Raw genomic sequence first — 22,500 nt, 5'->3', positions numbered from 1 at the left:
AGCGAGTTCAGGAATTTATGTAACGTTTCTTTGCCAAGCCTGTGTGTTGGAATGTAGCAGCTCTTTGACTATGCCTGTGCCAGCTGTATTTGTGAAATGCTGAATAAGTGACAGCATATACTCTGACAGACACTGTGAGGCCTTCAAATGTTTTAATCGTGCCTGAGGAAATTGTTTCCCCTATCACATTTCAAGTGTTTCATCTTCCTCACGGTCATTAGACTTTTGTTTGTCATTTTATATGGAGCTCTCATTTCCTCCACTAACTGACATTTTTGGTTTTTTTGGAAAACCAATACTCTTTCTGCTTGTCAATTTATCTCATATATTGGATTTCCTTTGACTTAGAGTTTTTTTCTCTTCAGGACGTTCCCTCGAAAAAATAGTCACCAATTGTTTGACTAGGTGCAGTAAATCTTGGCTCCTGTGGTATTCTACCATGCCTGTTCTGAAAGATTAATTTAGGATTTATGTTCTTTTTTTAATAATTTTTGCTCTGTTGTTGGATACTTCTCACAACAGCTTCTCATTGTGATATAATTTCATCACGCCTTACGTTGCTGGCTTTCTCTTACCAAATTGCTGTTGGCTTCATGGGGAGAACAACCAAGTCACAGAATAACAGCCAGTTATCCTCATCCTCCAAATCTAATAATACTATTTGAGTGCTGTGCACACATATAATTAGATCTTCTCTACCATCAGGTAAAGGATAGCTCCTCTTCATCCTAATCTCCTCATGCTGCTGGTGCTATTTTAAAATAATCATCTAACACTTTCTCAGTCAATCGCCTGAAAAAATACCTTGATTCCCCCTCAAAATCGCCCCCACATCTTACTCTAAACTATGTCATGGAAGGCTTATGTGCATTAAAACCCTTTATGATGGACACTAATGCCTCTTTGCAACGTATTGAAGAGCAGCGGTCCAAATACAAACAACAAATTTGTACTCTGGAACAGAGAGTCAGAAACCTTAGTAACCTTAAAGATTGTAACACTGTCAATCCTCAGACCGCCAAGGACATAGCTCAACTTAAAAGGTTTACCGAATTCTTAGAAAATAGAACTAGGAGAAATAATCTTCGCCTTTTTGGGATTCCAGAGGGTTCCTGAAGTCTCTAACATGATTGCATTCCTTCAAACAGCAATGCCTTCAATTCTTCATTTGCCTTCTGCCTTTCCCCTCTCTATTCAACGGGCACATTGTTTTGGTCCACAGACTTCAACTGGCCCTTGTGCATGTCCTAGAGGCATTATTATTCTGTTTCTCAAATTTATTGACTTGATGCAAATACTCTCGGAAGCCAAAAAGATGGGCTCTCTTCCATGGTCACGGCATAAGGTGTTCTTCCACAAGACTTTTTTCTTGCTACAACTGCACGTCATAAACAGTTTCTGGACATACGTCCACAACTAAAATCCTTGAATATTCAATACGGGTTTCTTCACCAATGCCTTTTCAAAATTACATTCTGGGACAAACTTTACTCGTTCGAGAAATCTGAGGTACTACAAACTTTTATTAACCAATACAAAACAGGAGCAATGGAACTAGGAGCATCAGAAATTACTTGAGAAATAATGTAATCCATCTTTAATGTCCTTTTTTTCTCAACAGTTTAATCATAATGGTTATGTTTACTATTTATATCCATGGTATCCCTTCTATGCATCTTCTTTTTTTATTTGTTTATTTTTTAGATACAGAATCTTTTGCGTAATCCTCATGTACCTTACCCAACCGCATCCCTTTCTCACCATCCAAATTGTTCCCCCACACGGTCCACTGGTAAATTTTGATTTTTATTGCTCTCCTTGTCACATCCCTTTACTGTAGTTATTACGTTATTTGTTCTCCTAAACGATACGTTTATCATTTATGAATATATAATAATGAATCTCGTCTTCATATGTTTTAATATGTAATATCACTTTGCTGAAGCCACTCTTGCCTGCCTTTTCAGGTGCTCCGCTGTCCCTCTGCCTTTTGGGGTATTTACTTTCTGTTTTGTCTTCTTTAGCTTTCATGGACTTTGGTCCCTTTATTGCCACATCCATATATATATACAACTTCTGGAGGTGATGTTTCTCTGGCTCTTTTTCTTTACTAGACTGTTTCTTCCCCATTTCTTCACTTTTGCAAAATTGATATGCCTAGCTTTTTCTATGTTACAGCAGTTGTTTATTAATACTTCTTGCTATGCAACTTAGAACTGTTAGTTGGAATGTTAAGGGGCTTGAACACCCCATGAAACATAAGCATGTCTCATCTCACCTAGCACTTTTGAGATGTCACATCGCTTTGCTGCAAGAGACTCACCTCAAAAACTCCAAGACAATTAAGCTAAAAAACAATGGGTGGACACAATGTTTTACTCCCCTTCACCCACAAACAAAAATGGGGTAATTATTAGGTCTGGGTAGAGTTCACGGAGTTCCACTCTGTGAAATTCCACTGAGTTAATTAAAAAATCAGTGGAATTCCAAGGAGGTGGAGTTCAGTGATCTGCAGAGACCTGAATGCGCCCAATCTTGGAAGCGCTAAGCAGGATCAGGCCCGACCCTGCTTAGCACTTCTGAGTTAGGGCGCATTAAGGAGCAGGCCGCAGGCAGGGAAAGCTGCCGTTCCAGGCCTCTTGTGCACCGGCCTGTCCTGTGTGCAGTGCACATCGGTCAGGCTGGTGAACAAGAGTCCTCAAATGGCAGCTTTCTTTCGATGACTACAGCCCTACCGTTTCAGTCCTTGTATGTGCACCAGTGTGCACAAACAAAAAAAAAGAAGAGATGAGGACTTACCTGAGTCGTTCTTCGAGTCTGCAGTGGCATGGCTCTCTGCCTCCTGCTCCCAGACTCTGTTGCACACTTCAGCCCATTTCTTGACTTCACACAGCAATCACAGACTGTGAGCTCCGGGTGAGCTCTGTTCCGCTTACAGGGCTAGTGGAGTTTTTGGATGAACTAGCGCTCCAAGTGGAGCACACTTCTATTAATTATACTCTGTCATACATCTCTCAAACTTACCATAATTTTTCAACATCACGATACAGAAGGCTGCTGGATACTTGTTGCACTTGCAATTGACACGATTTCTCTTTCTATCCTTAATTTACATGGCCCCACACATCCAGATCTGAATTTTCAGAAGGAGCTTTTACATATTTACATATTTTGTCTGAACACTCCTCAAACAACTTAGTGGTGATTGCAACCAAATCCTGGATCCAATTTTGGACAGACATTGCTCGTCACGTTTTGTTTCACATGCCTCCCCCAAAGCTTTTAAAAGCTTTATTTCACAGCATTCTCTCTCTGATTCCTGGAGAATATACAATCCTGACCTCTTGGAATACTCTTTTTATTGCCTTACCCACCATTCCCATCCTAGGCTTGACTATAGCTTTCTGATTAAAGACTTATTGCAACATATGGTCAATTCTGAAATCGGTGCTATTTTGATTTCAGATCATGCACCGGTGATTACTGACCTTGATATTTTTCTTAATAGTTCTAAAACATCTTCATGGAGATTTAATAACTCTCTACTTTCAGATGCTACCTTTATTGCTTCCTACAATACGTTTATACAAGAATACTTCTATATCAACAATAGTGATCAACTATGATTTCACTTTGTTTGGGATGCGTTCAAAGCAGCCTCGAGGGCTTTCATCATAAGTTACGCTCACTCAAAAAAAAGACTGTGCAACAAAAATCATCTCCCATCCTTAAATATAAAGTCCCTTGAGCATGAATACTGGATTCACAAAACTAGTAAATCACATCTAGAAGCACCAGTCTCAGCTAAAATGGAGTTTCACCAATATACCACTGAACAAGCATGCAGGACCCTCCTGAAAATAAATGCCAGGTATTATGGTGGCAGTAATAAAGCTGGTTCCCTTCTAGCTCAATATCTGAAACAAAGAAGAAAAAAAAAACGATTAAATCTGTCACAGATAACAATGGTGTTAAACACTTTAGACATAGATATTGCATTGTGTTTTGCTTCTTACTATAAGGACCTATACACTCCAGAACACACACCATCAGTTGAATCTAACAAGCAATATTTTTTAATCTCAAACCAATAGGCCAATTGCAGATTGACCTCTCATCTTTAGACCAACCTCTTCACCTTACAGAACTAATACACCTTTACAATCTCTCCCAAAGTTGTAAGGCTTCAGGCCCAGGTGGCTTCACAGTAGAATTCTTTGTTCAGTTTGTTAAATCTCTCTTCCCCAAACTCTTTATATTACTGAATCACTTTATAAAGTCAGGTCTGCACCTCGCTCATCTATGGAGGCTATGATTTGCCTTATTCCCAAAAAAGAAGCAACTGAATGTAAAAATTATAGACCCATATCTTCAATTAGTACAGATTGCAAACTTTATGCCAAAGTTATAGCTCTCCGTTTACTCCCATATATGCCTGATCGTATTGATTCTCATAAATCTGGATGTATCCCTAATTGAAATGTAGCAGATTATTCTCGTACTTATTTAAACATCATTAACAAAGCAGTTAAACTTATGATTCCACTGGCAGCTTTATCATTGGATGCTGAAAAGGCCTTTAAAAGGGTTAGCTGGGGTCTCTTGTCGAAGGCATTGGAATGGCATGGATTAGGTTCTGAATGCCGACATCTTATATCCATTCTTTATTCCTCACCATGTTTTTCGGTCATAACAAATGGTATCTGTTCTCATTTTTCCCCTCTTAAAAGGGGTACTTGTCAGGGATGCTCAATGTCTTCTTTACTATTTGTTTATTTGTTTTGCCTCTCGAACCTTTTGTAAATCAATTAAACACTTCTGAGTAACTTACGGGTTTTAAAATGAATAAGACACACATCAAATTTGTTGCATATGCTGATGATATTCTTTTGTCTGTGTCTCACCCTGACACTTCTCTTCCTGCATTCCTGCATGAGCTCCAATTATATTCTGATATATCTGGCTATCAGCTTAATATAGACAAAACTGTGGTCTTACCACTTAACGCTCATTGCACTGGTTCTATATTCCTTGATACAGATTTCTGTTGGGATTGTTGTAAGATTAAATTCCTGGGAGTATAGTACTGCAATACGCTCAAGGATACACTAAAGACTTATTCAGAAATCTTATCTGCAAAGCTTGTAGAACTCAAACAGTAATGGTCTTTGTTGTATCTCTCTTGGTGGGGCAGCGTGGACACATTAAGATGTTTCTTCTTCCTATTATTAAATTCTACCTTTTGATGCTTCCCATTAAGATATCTAAACTTTTTTTTAGTTAAATTGCTAAACTTCTATCAAAGTTCCTGTGGCATGGTAAACCACCCCAAATCTCTCTCTCAAAATTAAAACTTCCTAAAGTACTGGGTGGAGTTAATTTTCCTGACTTTTTAATTTATCACAAAGCTTTTGGCATTAAGCAAATACAACCATATCTGTCTGCACTCAATGGAGCACTTCAAAAGCTATAGTTGTCTGTGGAAGAAGCATTTACTTCTCCCTTTTCCCATTCAATCAACTTACTTAAACCTTTTTTTTACTTCACATCTTACCCCATTTATTGATTCTTTAACAGTCCTATTTGGTACAACAGTTCTCTTAGGAAACAAGGTTAAACTTTGTGTTAGAGGGCCTGGATGAACAAAGGTATTCTTCTAATTTCACAAATATATCATATAAACTCTTTAATCCTTTTTACTACTCTCTCATCAATTTATAATCTACCTATTCACATGAAATCCCAATATTTCATTCTCTCTACTCTGGTGCAAGAGGCCCTCAATAAACTTATATCTCACAATCATTCTTCTCTTGCATCATCTCCACACCAGATGGTAACTTCTAATTATCTTAGGGCAGCTCAAATTTATAAACTTCTAAGAATGTATGTTCCACCTAAACTCAAACACCCATTGAGACATTGTGGGAATCAGATCTTGGTGTTGTTTGGCCAAATAATTTATGGGATAGAATGTGGTACAAGATACATTCCACGGCATGCACTGCAAGTCTCACACAGACCCTATATTTTTTTATAGTCAACTTTTCTACACTCATGTACGCCTTTATAAACTCAAACTTACACAAAATGAGAACTGTTGGCACTGCGACACTTAGCCAGGTACTCACTTTCACATATTTCTTTCTTGTCCATCCCTATCTACTTTTTCGTTCTCAAAATGGTCTCGTATTTCAGCTATTAATCAGATCTCCTTACCAATGTATTATGAATTACTGTTTTTGGGTGGCATGCCGAAATTTGGAGTTTATTCAAGCCGCTCGAAAAACTGGTGGACCTCTTGCTTTCTATTGCAATCCTTCTAACTGGTAATTGTGAGAGAACATTACCCTCACACAGTGGTGGAATGCTTTATGTTATAATCATATATTTTGATAGCTACAAGCTTGATTCAACAGGAACTTTCTGCAAACGTCACCAGCTATGGTTGCCAGTAAGTAACTATTCCTCACGCACTGTGAAGGAAATTGATTTTTCTCCTCCGTCATAATTTTTATTTTTTATTTGAGTTCATTCGGTCTACAAATCTAGGCCATTTAAAATAACAGAGATAACAATCATACATAATAAATAGTGTTTGTTTGGGGAGAAAAAAAAATAAAAATAAAATAATAATAATAATAATAACAGTATAAAAACAGTAGTAATCAGGACAGTATTAGAATAAGATCAACAAGACTAGATATTTGATTGTAGATAAAAAGTACAATAAATAAGACATGGGTTAAAATGTTAAGAGAGAAAGGATAAAAACTAGGATATAAAATTCTGTCTAACATACCAATGTGTGCAAGTGTTTCCCCGTAGGACCTGGTCATCATCAATCCTCATATAGGGGGCAACAGGTTCCTGCTAAGAAATTTCTACTGATACTACTAAAAAATAACAGCTGGGACTCCTTCTGTCGACTAATGTCAAGATGGCTCACATGCCCTTTAAAACAATAAGCCTACGCCGGATGTACCAGGCCTCCGCTAAAAATTTGGTAACTGTAATAGCTACCACGGAGGATGTGTCGTATGTACAGATTCTGGTGGCGCTTGCTCTATCATGTAATGACATATTTTTGCAGAGGGGAATGATCCACCTCCCTCTGGGACTCTTATACGAAGGGCAAAAAAATAGTATGTGCTCTATTGTTTCTTTACGATTTTGGCAAGAGATACATCTATCATTTGAAACGATGTTAGAGGACCAGTGAGCCGTAAAACCATTGATAGGCAGTGTACCATATCTTAGTTGGAGATATAAAGCACGGGCGTACAGAGGCATGGGAAGGTTCAAGAAATTCTCAGGCCAGGGCTCGTGCTTAAGTTGGAGAAATTCCATTGTTAGCCTGCCCGCCCCTTTTTGATGCAAGGAGTCTTCATTTACTTTCTCCCAATATCTTTTAGTAACAAGTTTCCTTGCATTATCGGGGATTTGCTCCGGATATTTCCAGTAGAATAAAATGTCAAATATATTTCCTGTTTTACTTCTTAAATATAATTATTTCATCTTCTATTTGCCGTAACTATTGTCTATTACCTTTTTCTCTACATGGCTATCACTTGATTCACTTTTTCTATCCCTATAGCTCTTCTACCTCTCCATTTTTCTTTCTTTTCTAAATTCAGACTTGGAGTCTTTGATACTATATTGCTGTCTATGCCTAAATCATTTGCATGTTTAGTATGCATTTTATAAGTACAATATTATTTATTAATATATATATCCACAACAGCAAATCTCTGCTTAGGCAATGTTAAGTTAACAAAATAATATGTAATGGCTCCAATGGATGTGCATATCTTCAATATAGAGAGTTTCTGGTGATTCTTAGCTTCTGAAATTTGTGTTGTGCTCTATCCCAATCTTGGACATTTTTTGTACTGCCTAAAGTTTAACCTTGCCTCCCTAATGCCCAAGTCATATGCCTCCAGATTGAGGGACTGTTTTTTTCGATGCTGTCATGTTGGGGTATAGGTTCCCAAATATTTCCAAATGAGTCTTCGTAGGATTGGAAAAATACCAGTGTCTCATATTGCCCAGAGACTACTCCCTTGTATTGACCGCATCTCAGTAAATATTTAAAGAACTGGGAAATGAAAAGTTGTAGATTGACTCCCACGTCTGCTCTGCTGGCAATGAAGCATCTGATTATGTCTCTATACCTTGATAATGTTTCAAACGTGCTCCAATATGTCCTACATCCAGTGGAAAAAGAAGAAGGCATTCATTGTGGACATAGGTGCGGGAAGGGAGGAAGATAAATCAATAAGGGTGGGTAATATTCCATCGACATATAGTAGAATCTTTGAGATCATTTTGACATATGGAAGCTGCAAAAGGCCTTTAAGGACAACAAAACATATTTCCCAAAGCTTTCAAGACAGGACAAATCCTTCCACTCTTTAATAAACCTACACAAAGTTGTGATGATAATACCAACTTCTGACCCATCACTCTTCTGCCCTTTATTGGCAAGATGATTGAAAAAGCAGTCTATGCTCAACTCCAAGATGAAATCAGTACAGCCATCTCCTGTGTTACTACTAATCTGTCTTAAGATCATGCTGACATGTCTGCAACGGACCAAGGTATCATCATCCATACACTAATGTCTTGAATGGGATTTACTGGCTATATCTTTCATCTTTTCTCCTACTTTTCCAACAGACACCAGTTCATTCATGTGGGCACCAACCTGAAGATCCATTTTCCATTTGGAGGCCCTCAAGTTTCTATAATATCTCACATCATCTTCAAACTCTGAAGGGAGCCCCTGAGGCTCTACTCAGTAATAACAGCTGCAAAAGTCACCAATATTTCTACAATACTCAACCACATTTAAAAGTTTCCTCTTCTTGGACATCCAGTGCTTCAGACACTGCCTGCATTCAAACCTAAATGTACGGAACCTCCCTGAACCCCGAGCCCATTAAAACAAATGTTTGCTATTTTCCAAGAACAACATCAAGAGCTTGAACAAACCTCACTCAATGACGTCAAGATTGATGGACACCAAGTTCACCCACAAGGAACTCATTGCCAAAAATATAAGGCAGCCTAGGGCCATCACCCTCTGCTGGAGAAAGCAAATACGTACCTCTCAGAAGGTCACTTTCAAACTGCTGTTCAAGCCCTTGTTCCTTTGCATCTGAATGTGGAAATGAGGTGCTCCATGACCTACCAGACTCCACGCTAACCCTCTTAAATGCACAGTCTCATCCAAGGTCTAACAAATATGTTAATCTCACTCCCAGCAATATGGAACTTCACTGGCCCTCTACCAACCCTTAACATCTTCAATTCCAGCTGTATCATTTACAAAGTCATCATCACCTGCACTCTGCCTGCACTCTGCCAGCACTCTACAACGCTCCGATTACTTGGTGCCACATTCCTTAACTTCTCAGGCTCCGACCATAGGCTTATCAGGGCCTACCATTACTGCCCTTTCCTTACGGGTACATTACCTTACCCAGGCACATTACCACAAGGTCCATTACTAAAAGCAACAATTGACTTTCTGGAGCCCAGATAACTGATCACGGGGCTCCCTCGCCACCTACCTATGTCACGTACCATTCTGGCCAGTTGGCCCAGCCTTGATGAAGTCACTTGTGTGAAGAAACACGTGTTGGCTGTATCTCGTTGATGACATTATGATCTCTAGCATCTACTATTAAAGACAACATCTGCAAAACAAGACCTTGGACTCCAGTCTACCTTTCACTTCATCAATATACTATCAGGGTTATTTATCCCTGTCACACCATTGGACTATATACTCTGTGTGCTGTGGCCATCTTTTTCAAGTTTGTCCATGGGTACTCGGATACCCGTCTTTGTGCCTACCGGGTAGTAAGGCACTGGGCCAGGCTGCACCAGACCCTGCTTTCACTCTAAACACTTGCACATGTACAATTGTTGTACTGATCAGATGTGCGGCGCTTTTCACCCTTACTACCCTTTTGTGTTTTCTCTATGATTATGTTCACTCTACATATATGACTGTTAAATTCCTCATCTCAGGGGCTTATGCACATAGCCAAGACTCCATCAAAGTAGAGGCAAGAAAATATTAAAAACACAAACCAACATTGCTTTTCTATCTATGCAATAAGGACCTGGAATAACATCCCTGTATCCATAAAGATCACTGCAACCCTGCTCCAATTTAGGTAAGAATTAAAAAATACACCTCTTTAAAGAACACTACACAATGAAGGAGTACCAGTCCATAAACCATCTATCTCTCAAATTACCTGTTGTTTGTATCCTTGCCCACCTTGTACAGTACTCTGCTGCCTTTGCTTAGGTTTAAGCAATACAGATGCCACATACTTATATGCATACATATATACATACATAAAATAGAAACAATAACAGGGAAAATTAGCACTTTACTGCCTGGACGTGGAGTTATACATTATCAAGCAACAAATGGGTAGAGACAGTATAGGATGAGGGAATGAGTTATGTAAGTGTTGTCCCTGCAAAATAACACGGCCACTAGGATGGCAATGTCAGTGCTGAATAGTTCTGGAAAACTGAAATATTCTTCTGTTGCAAACTTTCTGGATTTATTTCTATCCTTGTCCAGCACCAATATTTGCACAAACTGCTTCAACTCTTCCATGTCAGATTGCGTAAGGGGTGATCAGCTGACATAGTGTCATTGCTGGTGAGCTTAGTGAAATAGGGATCACAGACTAGGCATGGTGTTGACAGACCATTGTGTTTCCATTTTTGTGGAGACTCGACAATCTAGGAATCATTCTGGATATTCAGGCGCTGTGTAGTCTGAGGTTTTGCCATCCATGTTTGTTAACATTGTTGAGTCTTCCAGGAGTCTATATGTAATGTCAAACTTGAGGATCCTAACTGATAATGGCTGAATGTTTTTTTATTTTATATTAGATTCAAAGGAAATGTTGACTCATAAGTGAATGGTGTATCCATGTATGGACCTGCTTGTGTGATTTATCAGGTTTATCTGTGGTTCAGGAAACAAGCTACAATAGTCTTGAGATGTGATAAAGCATTTAATTGTTAATAGCCAATTGTATGTGCCCTTTGGAATTCTACCAGTGGAACAAAGTCTATTTTTAGCATTTAGTGAACAAATGCAGCTAAAGGCCCCCGATATCATGTGTCATCTTCACACTTATAGGCTTCACACTACAGCGTACAAGGATATCCACTAAAGTAATCCTTTGTGAGGCCCGTAGGACATTGCAGTGCCGGTACTACGAGGAGCAGCCTGATGATGATGCATGACATGATGATGATGCATGACATCCCTTTTGGGATGTGTGACGGCACCAAAAATTAAGGGAGCAATTTTCCTACTGTTTGAACTGACCACTTTCCCTCTTCCTTCACTCACCAAATGCTCATTCTTGGCTGGTTCAACCAGATATTAAAATACCAAGTCCAACCAATTATCCATAGGGAACCAGGGTACAAAATGATAACAGTGAACCAAGAAACTATTTTAGAGTAGAAAATGTTTGTGTGTACAAATAATACTTATTGTACATATCTATGGTAAATAAAAACATATATTCAAAATTGATTTAACACAATATCAAATCCAACAAAACAGTACAGAATTGGACATTTGAAACTTTCATTAGAACATAGGCTTACCTCTTATTACAATTGTACTGCATATCAATCTGTCTTTTTCAGTTGCACTGTATATTTATTTATTCACTCACCAACCACTGAACACTGTGCCATTAGCACTATCTACCTCTGTTTCAACTACTTTGGAAGTTATGATATATTATGAAAAACGAATGGACACTTCTTGATGATTTCCTTTGACCTTTGTGAGGAGTTTTATTTAATAAATGTCATTGCAAAATAGGGATAGACTAAGGTGTATCCCTTCTCTAAAAGTAAAAGTACTAAGAGATGACGCAGGTAATGATGAGTAAATGTTAATGTGGCAATCCCAGTTCAGTCACACCCTCCCTTAATCCCATGTGTTGAGAGGTTTCCTAACCCTCATGCAGAGTCCTTTTTTGATATTGGGAGCAGTTAGCACTTATATTGTTTTTTCTCAAATTATGTCCAAGCCAATTTGCATCATTTTTACCATATGTTGGGATACTAAACATAACTACTACTAGTGGTTTCTTCAAAAGGTAAACAAAAAATTACCAAAATATGATAAGATGTTTTTTTAAGATAAATGTGAGAAAGTGGGTATGTTTTTTTTCTTCGAGTGGCATCAACAAACAGGTTTTCTTTGGAAGCATCACTCTTTTGAAGAATTTCGGTTCCAGTCAGTTATAAAAATTAATTTTGGTGGTGGTCAGTAGGGGAAAGAGGTGTAAAACCCATAGGTGTACCTAGGAAGCCATAGACTTTTGACTAAATCAAAATCACAGGGAGGATGCCACCCCCATGGCGGTGGCATTCCTTTGAGTTTATTACAATGTTCACGCCCGGTTGACTGGCAGGAACATTGCAATATGCATTCCTGCTGGTCAGTACAGTGGGAAGAGTGCTGTGAGATAGAACTTGGCTCCCTTGAAGGGGCCAGGTCCTATCTCGCAGCACAGAGGGGGCCGATGAGCACCCTTGGAATGTGCACTGTCTGCAAATCAGACAGTGCACATTCCGATAGTGCTGGGCAGGGGGGTCCAAAACTGCCCATTCCATGGCATGTGCAGTGCAGAGTCCCCCTTGTGGCACCCTGCACTTGTTCTCCACCAGCCTTTTCATGGTGGGGAAATTACCAAGAAAAGGATGGTGGAGAACAAGGTTGTAATCAGCCAGGCAGTACTGCGCCGCACTGGCTGACTACAACCAAACCACTGTCAGTCCATAGGGAACAATGTTCCCAGTGGGGCAGCCATTTCCCTGGTGGGTCGGTCTGCCCGCCAGGGTCATAATTGGGCAGTCTGATGACCTAGAGTGCGGCGGTATGACCGTCAATGCGAGTGTGGCAGTCCTCGGACCGCCACACTCGTACTGAGGCCCTAAGTTATTATTCATATTTTTGCAGGCGGCCCAACATTCCACCTCGGGATGGAGTAAATTACTCCATCACCATAATGGAGAGACAACCTGCCAAATTTGTAAATGACCACCAAGCAGGCAGTCATTTATAAAGCATTGGCAGAAACTGCCGTCACGGTGGTCCCTGTCAACACATCTCTCTGTTTGGTGTGGGGCTGTATAAGCATTACTCAACCCTGCACCAAACAGTATTTATTTTTAATTTTCAAAAACAAAATATCAAAATAGGATTTTCTGTGAGAAAATAAAAAAGTAATGCGCCTTTTGCCATGGAAGTAATACACCATGACATCTTTCACATTCATCCAGGTACCGAGAATATATTGTGTTGTTAAAAAACATGCGAATCCCAAAGCTGTAAATTGAGCTGCAGCTTATAATGAATATTCACTGAGTTTAAACAATGCGTCAACTCAGAACTTAGCATTCAATGAATGAAGAATCAAAACTATACATTTTTTTAAAAGAGGAAAACACCTCCTATTGCATGATCACCCTAATTTTATTTGGACTGATGCTACTGGTTGTTGGACTCGGTCCTCTGGGACTTTGTCACCCAGTCCCCTTTGCGAGTACTACCTCCCAAACATGCCAAAATTAGCTATGATCCTATTTGGCGCATTTAACTTACCTATAGATATCTAGTATATGAAACAATGTGTAACTAGACCCTGTAAGAGAAATGTCACTAGTGAACTGCAGCACGTATTGTGTCACCACTAATGTGACAATCCAAAACATGACCGGAGGCCAGCCTCCAGTAACCTGACTGTGCAGTTTTAAGCTGCTAATTCAACCTGTCAAAATATACCATTTTGACTGCCCTAAACCCTTCTAATAAATATTAAAAAGTTACCCTAAGTAAGTCCTAATGCACACAAAGTCAAGGTGTTTGATATGCAAAAGTATTATGCGTAAATGTTTAATGTAAATCATGTTCTTACAATGACAAGGCAATAAAAGCTATTTTCACTGTAGTAGGGTTACCTGTTCAATTGGAAAGTATTGGGAATTAACATTAAAATTAAATAATTTATTTTCCTCCTAGGAATCACCTAAAATGTTAGTTCTTGGACTTTTTGAAATAGCTATTACAAAACTGGATTTATGGAAGACAGAAGAAGGACTGCACCCGCTTTTTAGTAAGCCCAAAAGTCTGGACCTGCTCCGACTTATACTCAGAACTAAGACGTGGATTCCAGGAGTGAGTTGGCTGACACCCTGTTAAGCTGAAGAGACATAAACACTGCTGCAAGACCCAACTATTATACTTGCCATCCTTAGTGTGGTGTCCCCTAGTTTTTTGCTCTCTGGCCTCCTGTTTCTCTGATTCATTTTTGCTAGCTTTTAGGTTTCTAAGAACTCTACCTCTGCTGTCCAGTGGTAAAGTGCAGATGCTCTGTACTCTAAATATGGTCATATTGCCTTCTCTACAATGGGCACATTTAATTTAGTTGTAAGTTCCTAGTAAAGTGCACTATATGTGACCAGGGCCTGTAAATAAGATGCTGGCAGTGGGACTGCAGCACTGATTGTGCAAACCTGTGTGTGCGATATAAACTGCTATTTTGATCTGGCAAGTACACCCACTTGCCAGGCCCAAACCTTCCTTTTTAATACATATACCTCCCCCATAAGGTAGATCCTAGGGTGCAGTGTATTTAACATGTTAGACTTGTACCCCTGAGATTAACATGTCCAAGTTGTGAAAAACTCTTAAATTCTTTTTCACTATTTTAAGGTCTATCTCTCCCAAAGGATAACATTGGGATTACCTTGAACCCTCTTTTAAGTGTAATTTGCAATTGGGAAAAGATAGAAATGTGGAGGTTGGAGTCTCTCAACTCACTTATTTAAAATCACAACTTATGGTGAAGTTGGATTTTAAATTATAAATACGAAAAGTCCACTTTTAGAAAGTTGGTATTTTCTTAATTTGACCAGTCTGTTCCTCTGCCGGTCTTTGATTACATGTCTGGGGTAGATGACAGCTAGGCTTTGTGTATTCCCTCAAAACAGTCACACACAAGGGAGCTTGGGTGTGACCTTTGTATCCTAATGAGTCTTTCCAGGTCAGTTGGGTGGGAGGAGCTGGCACCTATACCTGAATAGGGCTGTGCTTCTCCTCACAAAAAGAATACCTACCCTGTGTAGAGTATCTGGAGCCAAGAATATTAGGGCAGGGGTGTTGTGATCTTCAAAGGCCTATTCAAGGTCTCCATCATTTCAACAGCACTTTTGGGTATAAGTACTGGGCCCCTGATCCCAGAAAATCAGAACTCTACTGGAACCAGTACTGCTGTGCTGCCAGAAGGGACTTTCATTCTGCAACTGCATTGCTGTTTTGGCCTACTGCTTGCTGTGTGCTTTAGGAAGGACTGACACTTTGTTACTTGCTTTGCTGTGTTGGTCTGCTGCTTGCTGCTTCTTGCCTGCAGTGAGAAGGACTGGACCTGCTTTCTCCATCCTTGAATCTATGTTCTCTAGGGCTTGTTGCCTTTCTCCCAACAGCAACTGTGGGACTCTGCAACCTGCGAGTCCTTGTCCTGTCTGTATGGGTACTCCGTGAGAGGGTCTCTCACTCTGATAAAGGAGGGCTGGGAGCACGCTCCCAGGAGACGTTCCCAGGACGTGGTCAGCTACATGCTGGCCCTCTGCAACCAGACACTGCACATTAGGAAGCTCGCCCAGGAGAACCTAGAAGCCAGCCATAAGGACATGAAACACTGGTATGACCACAATGCCACTCTGGGGAGTTTAGGCCTGGCCAATAAGTGTGGGTCATGGAGTGCGTGGAGCCTTGTGCTCTGCAAGATCAATGGCCTGGTCCCTATGAGGTAAAGGAACGGTAGAGCAAAGTCACCTATCTAGTGGACCTCAAAACGCCCCAGAACCCTTAGAAGGTTCTACTTGTGAACAGCCTTAAGCCTCACTTGTAGGGGTCCGAGGTTACCATTCTCTCGGTAACTGATGATGGATTGGAAAAGGAGAGTGAACCTCTACCCGACCTCCTATCTTCCAAATAGCAGGATGGGTCAGTGGTGGATGTCAGCTTTTCCCCTACACTGAGCCTAGATCAACAGAGACACTGCCAATAGTTGTTGGAGCAGTTTGCCTCTATATCCTCACTTACCCCAGGGCTCACTACGTAGTGCACCCATGATATTGACACCTGGGACAGTACACCTGTGAAGATTAAAATGTACATGTTGTCTGGAAGTCTGAGGGCTAACACTAAGGAGGAGGTCTCCAAAATGTTAGCACTTGGGGTCATTGAGCCCTCCAACAACCCTTGAGCCAGCCCTGTGGTGCCAGTCCCCAAGGCTGCCCCACTGTCAACAGTCACCTTTCCTCAGGATCTGCACGATGCTTAACAAGAGGGGCACTTCAAGGCACCACCAACTGAGAGGGCTATCATAGCACTGTGTATTGGAGTTGCCTGGTGAGGGAAAGGGAATTAGGAAGGACGCTGCATGGAAGGAGATCTAAAAAAATAAATTGGAAAAGCAATACACATAAACCCTTTTTGTCCTAGTTATCTCAACAATGACTAATCTAGGCATATGGCATTTCTTTCTGTAAAGCAAAGACGTATTCCTTATTTATAGTAAATACAGAGCTGCAACTTTAAATAAATTATTCACACTTATCTTTCTCTCAAGCCTCGACTTGCAACAATATGAGATAAACAATGTTCCCTTATCTCCAACTATAAACACGTTCCTAGATTGCACCAACTCGGGTGCACTGCTGCTAAGAGATTAAAAGAGTCTATTTACAATACAAAAAAGGTTCTTCAATAATCTTACTGTGACGAGCACAGCCTGCTAATTTTTTATCTGAGTTACCGCTGGAAAACGAATGCTGGAAATGCCTCGAAAACAAGGCTCATCCAAACCTGAAAGGAAGTCCGGAATCCCAAAACTCAAACCCGCTCCACGATCCAGCCAAGAAACAATCGAGGATCAGACTTGAAGAAAAACACCAAAATAGTGAGCACGTTTTCAGGGTGTGGCTGGCTTTTATAGTCCTGCTACACCCCAAGATAGCAGCTACCTTTGGAATCCTGGGACATGTAGTCCATACTTTCAGGATTCTTTCTGTTGGATGTCACAGCCTCATTTTGGTGTCCTGAGTGGACTCTTAACCACATAAGAGCACCGCATCCACCAATGTCCCGACCCCACAGCCTCATTAGCTTTACCGCATAGGGGTAATTTCTGGTGATGTGTTTTCAAACACAAGGGTATGATCATAGGAATGAGAGAGTTCGTTGGGGTGGTTGGCGCGGGCCTTAGACCGCACACTGCCCAATCTTAACACTCACCAGGTGTCAAATTTGAACTTCAGTTCTATGTGTACTGCCATGGGTTGAATGTAGTCACCAGGACTGACATTGACTCCATTCCCTAGAGCTGATGAGCTCATAGATCGGCTTGGAGCTGCTAAGTTCCTCAGCAGGGTTGACCTAATTTCTGGGTATTGGCAGATTACTTTGACTGATGGGACCAAAGAAAGGTCTGCATTCTCTACACTAAAAGGGCACACCCAGTTCTGGGTCATGCCCTTCGGGTTAAAGAATTCTTCTGCCACCTTCAAGAGGTTGGTAAATCAGGTAACGGTGAACTTCAGTACCACTTACATAAATGTCATTACAGTCTTCAATTCTAACTGGGAGGGCCACCTGGCTACCTGAGAGAAGTGTGTCAGGCTCTGCAGAGGGCAGGCCTGACTACCAAGGCCAGTAGGCTCCAGATAGGGCATAGTCCTGTTGTCAATTTAGGGCACCAAGTGGGAGGTTGTAAGGTGCAGTCCCTCCAGGCCAAAATTGAGACAATTCTGGCTTAGGAGCCCTCCAAGACCCAGATAGAGGTGAGAGGCCTCGTAGTCCTCACTGGATTCGAAAGGAGATTTATCAAGGGGTATGGCACCATTATTGCCCCCTTCACAGAGCTGACTTCCAAGAAGCAGGCACATCACATCTGGATGGAGGCATGCCAGAAAGCTTTTGATGCCATAAACGAAGCCACGAGCACAGCACCCTTGCTCAAAGCTACCATTTTCTCCCAAGAATCTGTTGTTCAGATGGACGCCTCAGAGCATGGCATAGGGGCCATACTGTCACAGCTAAATGAAGTGGGTCTGGATCAACCCATAGCTTTCATCAATAGGAGGCTACTTCCCTGGGAACAGAAGTGGAGTGCGATTGAAAGGGAATCCTTTGCTGTGGTCTGGGTGCTGAAGAAGCTGAAGCCATATCTGTCTGGCACTCACTTCCAGGTTCAGGCAGACCACAGGCCTCTCAGATGGTTATTGTAGATGAGGAGTGAGAGTCCGAGCCTGTTGAGGTAGTTCCTCTCCATACAGGGAATACATTTTACAGTGGAACACCGCCCTGGAACAGACCATGCAAATACTGATGGTCTCTCTAGATTGTTCTACCTTAGTGAAGAGAACTTCCAAGAGGTTGGGCAGCTCACTTCACTTTCAGCTGTGGGGGGAAACTTGTTAGACCTAGCATCCATAATGTAGTTCCCCAAACTTTATGCCTTCTGACTTCCTGTTTTTTTTACTCATTTTTTCTGGCTTTTAGGCTTATGGGTATGGGTGGGTGGAGTTTTTGGAGTTCCACAATGTGGAATTCAGCAGAGTGCTAAAAAAACTCCATGAACTCTGCCTCACTCTGAGCAAATTGGCAGAGTTGTGTTGGCCACCCGTTTGCATTGATTGGTGTGAGTGGCGCACTCCGTGCTGCATTGCGAACATAAACAGAACCACACGGTCACCCTCATGTGCAGCCATCTTGTTTTTCCTAACGTATTCCTTTTTTGTTTCTCCCTAGCATCCTAATTTCTTCCCTCTATTCCTTCTTTTTCCTCCTGTCTGTTTGTTAGAGGCAGATGCGGCACCAGAGCAGGGGGTGCAGAGACCTGCATACCCAACTGGCGCCCACGCCATCAGAGGGTGCAGCCTCATGCGGTTTTTAGTGAGGGGGAGGAGGCAGCTTCTCTTTTTTTTTCAGCATCACTGCCTCCCCTCCATACTGGTGTCAGGTGGTAGGCCCGGAAGTGGGTACGGTCTGCAGGAGTGTCAGCTGCTGTGGTGGAGGATGCACTATTGCATCCACCGATGTACTGGGGTTTGGTGCACCCAACAGCAGCTGATCAACCTGCTGGATGACCAGATTGCAAGGGTTTGTGAGTGGTACTACTAGCCCAGTAACGAACACTAAGTTCACATAATGCTCCAAATATTATGTGATCCAATGCTGTAGGTGCTCACTTGGCCTGATTATTTAAGTAGCTATCCTGTCAGTAAGATAGTGGTACAGTGGTAGCAGTAGTCTTATAATATCAGTGAGTTAGCATTTTCTTTGTCTTTCTTTTTATGTAGCTCGTACAGTCCCAAGCAATCTCCCAGTAATGTGTAGTATGCATCTATGGGAAACCGACTGAGCTGACCCATCAAAGGGGGTTGGGATTTGCGTATTTCCAAATGTACTTTAAGAAATTTGGAAAAGGGCTTTGATAAGGTTTCAGAAATTAGGAATGGGTCAACTCGGTAAGATAGGCAATCTGATTTTGAAAAGTACAATGTCAATATGTTACAACGTTTGCCATTGTCCGACAAAATATTTTCTAGGATACTAACTGTACCACTAATCAGTTTTTGTTATCTTCTTTATTTCTTACATCCGAACCCATGGTCAAGAAGAGGGCATCAGAGGGTCGGCAAAAGGAGGCTGCCACCACCAGTGCCATGGTAGGTGGAAGTTCCAATGCCACGACAAGTGCCATGGCCGACACTGATGGCTCTGATGCCACCAGTAAATTCTCATTAATATTTTTTATTTCTCTAACTTTAACCTCTCACCATTAGAATAGATTGTCCTCCTTTCTCATATACTGTGACTTTTTTTTCAAATCCTTTGTGTTCTATCTAATGTTCATTCTTGTTATCCCACCCTGGAGTATCTTTTTTTCTATATTTCTTGTTTCTGTAGCTGGCATCCTCCGGTCTGTACTAACTTGTAGCTTAAGCTTCCTTCCCCAGGGTAATTAAGCTATGTCTCTCCCCTAATTTGTGTACCCTGTGGACTGGTACTATAAGACTAAGACAATAGATTAGATAGTCTACTGTGAAGCTTGCAGAGTTTCCAGACCCAAGCCAGCTCTTCTATGCTTGTTTATTGAGAAGGCTTTCTATTTCTTGCTCATGCTCAAATGACAAGAGAGTCACCATGGTAATGATTGTGCCTCCAATGATGTGTTGTATGTATTATTACTTAGTATTTTAGCAGTTCTTATGACAGTGCAGCATGGCAGGAAACTACTCTGGGGATGGTCCCAAAACCATATGTCCTTCATTGACCAATGTATTCTACCTCTTCATTGCACTTCAAATGACTCACAGTGATCATCATATCTCTACCCTCCATTATAAATGGCTTGACTACTAGCTTTTCTAACACTGTCAACCGAGAAAAATAATTGCCCAAAGTGACATTCTAGATGGGAGAGAAGATACTGCAAACTGAACTGTAGGGATGTATTACGTTGTATTTGTTTTAATGAAAAGAAGGAGGTGTATCAGGCATCTAAAATTAGTAATATTGTTTCTAGCCGCACAGCCCATACGTGCCAGGGCCAGCACAAGTGCATCAAATGATGTAACAGCTGAAGGGGGAATCTCTATGGTGGCAGGGATTGGCAATGGTAAGTCACATTGCTTGGTTGTTGATAATTAGTAGTAAACTCACTGTATTTGATAAGTGAGGCAGATCCCACCAATCAACATCCAGGAACTCCCTGCCCATATCACTTCACGACCCATGAGCCATGACCCCACCTAACTGCAGCATGGTTGAATCCTGTGCTGTAGTGTTAGCTGTGCAATATGTGTCTGCCTCTGTTGTTAATGAGGTATTTACATAGCTTACAATGGATTTCAAACTGAAATGAAAATTATGTGTCTTTTCCTTCCCTTCCCTTTGAGTGCCCACTCAGTCACCGGTACCACACTCCTTTATTCCTTCCTAAGTTCTGTCCCAGCCCACCAAAAACATTGCAAAGAACACTTTTTGCTTGTGCCACATGTGACAGGACAAGTGGTTCATATGGCTTCCATAAAGGATTTACACCTGTTCAAATGTTTCCCTTTTGACATTCATCACCATTTAGTTTCAATTACAGTGACTAACTAAGCCTAAGTTTAGTCACATCATGAATGACCAATCCACTGTTCAATAGCAAAACATCTACAGTACCTACCTGGGCTATTCCCTGTACTTTGCCCTGCTACAGTAGATGGGATATACATCACTGTTGTGTTTGAGTAACCCCTCCACCAACCGCTAAATGAGGTCGTACGTCAAGTTTCCTTCCCTTACTGCCCAGCAAATGTGTTTGATTGAAATAATTTGTGTTTGAGGGTGAGACCAGGAAGTGAAGTGTGATTAAGTCAAGTGTCTATGGTATCATGTTTTGTGGATGGGATACTCTGTGAAGAATGTGCCCAATAAAATCTATATATCCCATTCTCTTTCCTGTACTGCAGTGCATTGGTTTTCCCACTGCCTACTTACGGTAGACAAGATACCTTTTATCCACATGTTATACATGACATGGGTGACATATTAATCATGTGCCTCTTTGGAGTCAGGGTAGAATTGAAAGGCATTTGGAGAAGATCAGGGCCATTGGAATCAAAGCTTATTTTTTGTCCACTGCACCTGTCCCAGCTGCAGACTGCTGAGAGTAGCAAAGTTGTACCCAATGCACTAGCTAGCATGGTTCCAGTCATTTAGCACAACAAGAATAGAATACTTGTACTCCACGGTGGATGATGTCTTACTCTTTCTTCAGAGTTTTTTGTTTTTTCTACACAAAGTGTCTGTGTGGTTTAAGTTTTCAGGAAATCCCTTACAAATTATTCTTTTTTTAATCTCATGCTACTTCCTTTCAGCCAGTCAGTGCTTAAATGTGAGGCACGTGTTGGTCAAATGATGTCCCTGTGACTTTCCTAATAGGGGACCAGTAATGTACTTATAGTGTATAATTTGAATTACAAGTGTTTGCATTGTTGCATAGAGCATTCTTTACAATTTGACTTTTTTATTATTTTTTCTTTCTTGATATAGCTACTCTTGCTGGTCCACTACCATCACTGCCCTGGCAGGAGATAGCGGCCAAGCTCTGGCAGCAGAGGCTGGAGGCAACCAGGGCCCACTATGAGCAGATGGTGAATGAGGAGGGCCAGGCTCATGTCCCTGCTCAGTGTCCCACGTACACTAGCCAACCACCTTTACCGCTAGCCTCCAGGCCATGCCAACACCACCGGCAGCTTGGAGCTGGCCATCCCTGACCCTGTATCACCATTACCACCCACTTTCAGAACGGCTACACCATCACTGAGTGCTGCACGAGCTGACACTCTTGAGACAAAGGATGACACAACTCG

This window comes from Pleurodeles waltl, chromosome 11 (assembly GCF_031143425.1).
Source record: "Pleurodeles waltl isolate 20211129_DDA chromosome 11, aPleWal1.hap1.20221129, whole genome shotgun sequence".
In the NCBI taxonomy this organism is placed as follows: domain Eukaryota; kingdom Metazoa; phylum Chordata; class Amphibia; order Caudata; family Salamandridae; genus Pleurodeles; species Pleurodeles waltl.
The sequence above is the reverse complement of the archived record's forward strand: the minus strand, read 5'-3'. Positions refer to the sequence as shown.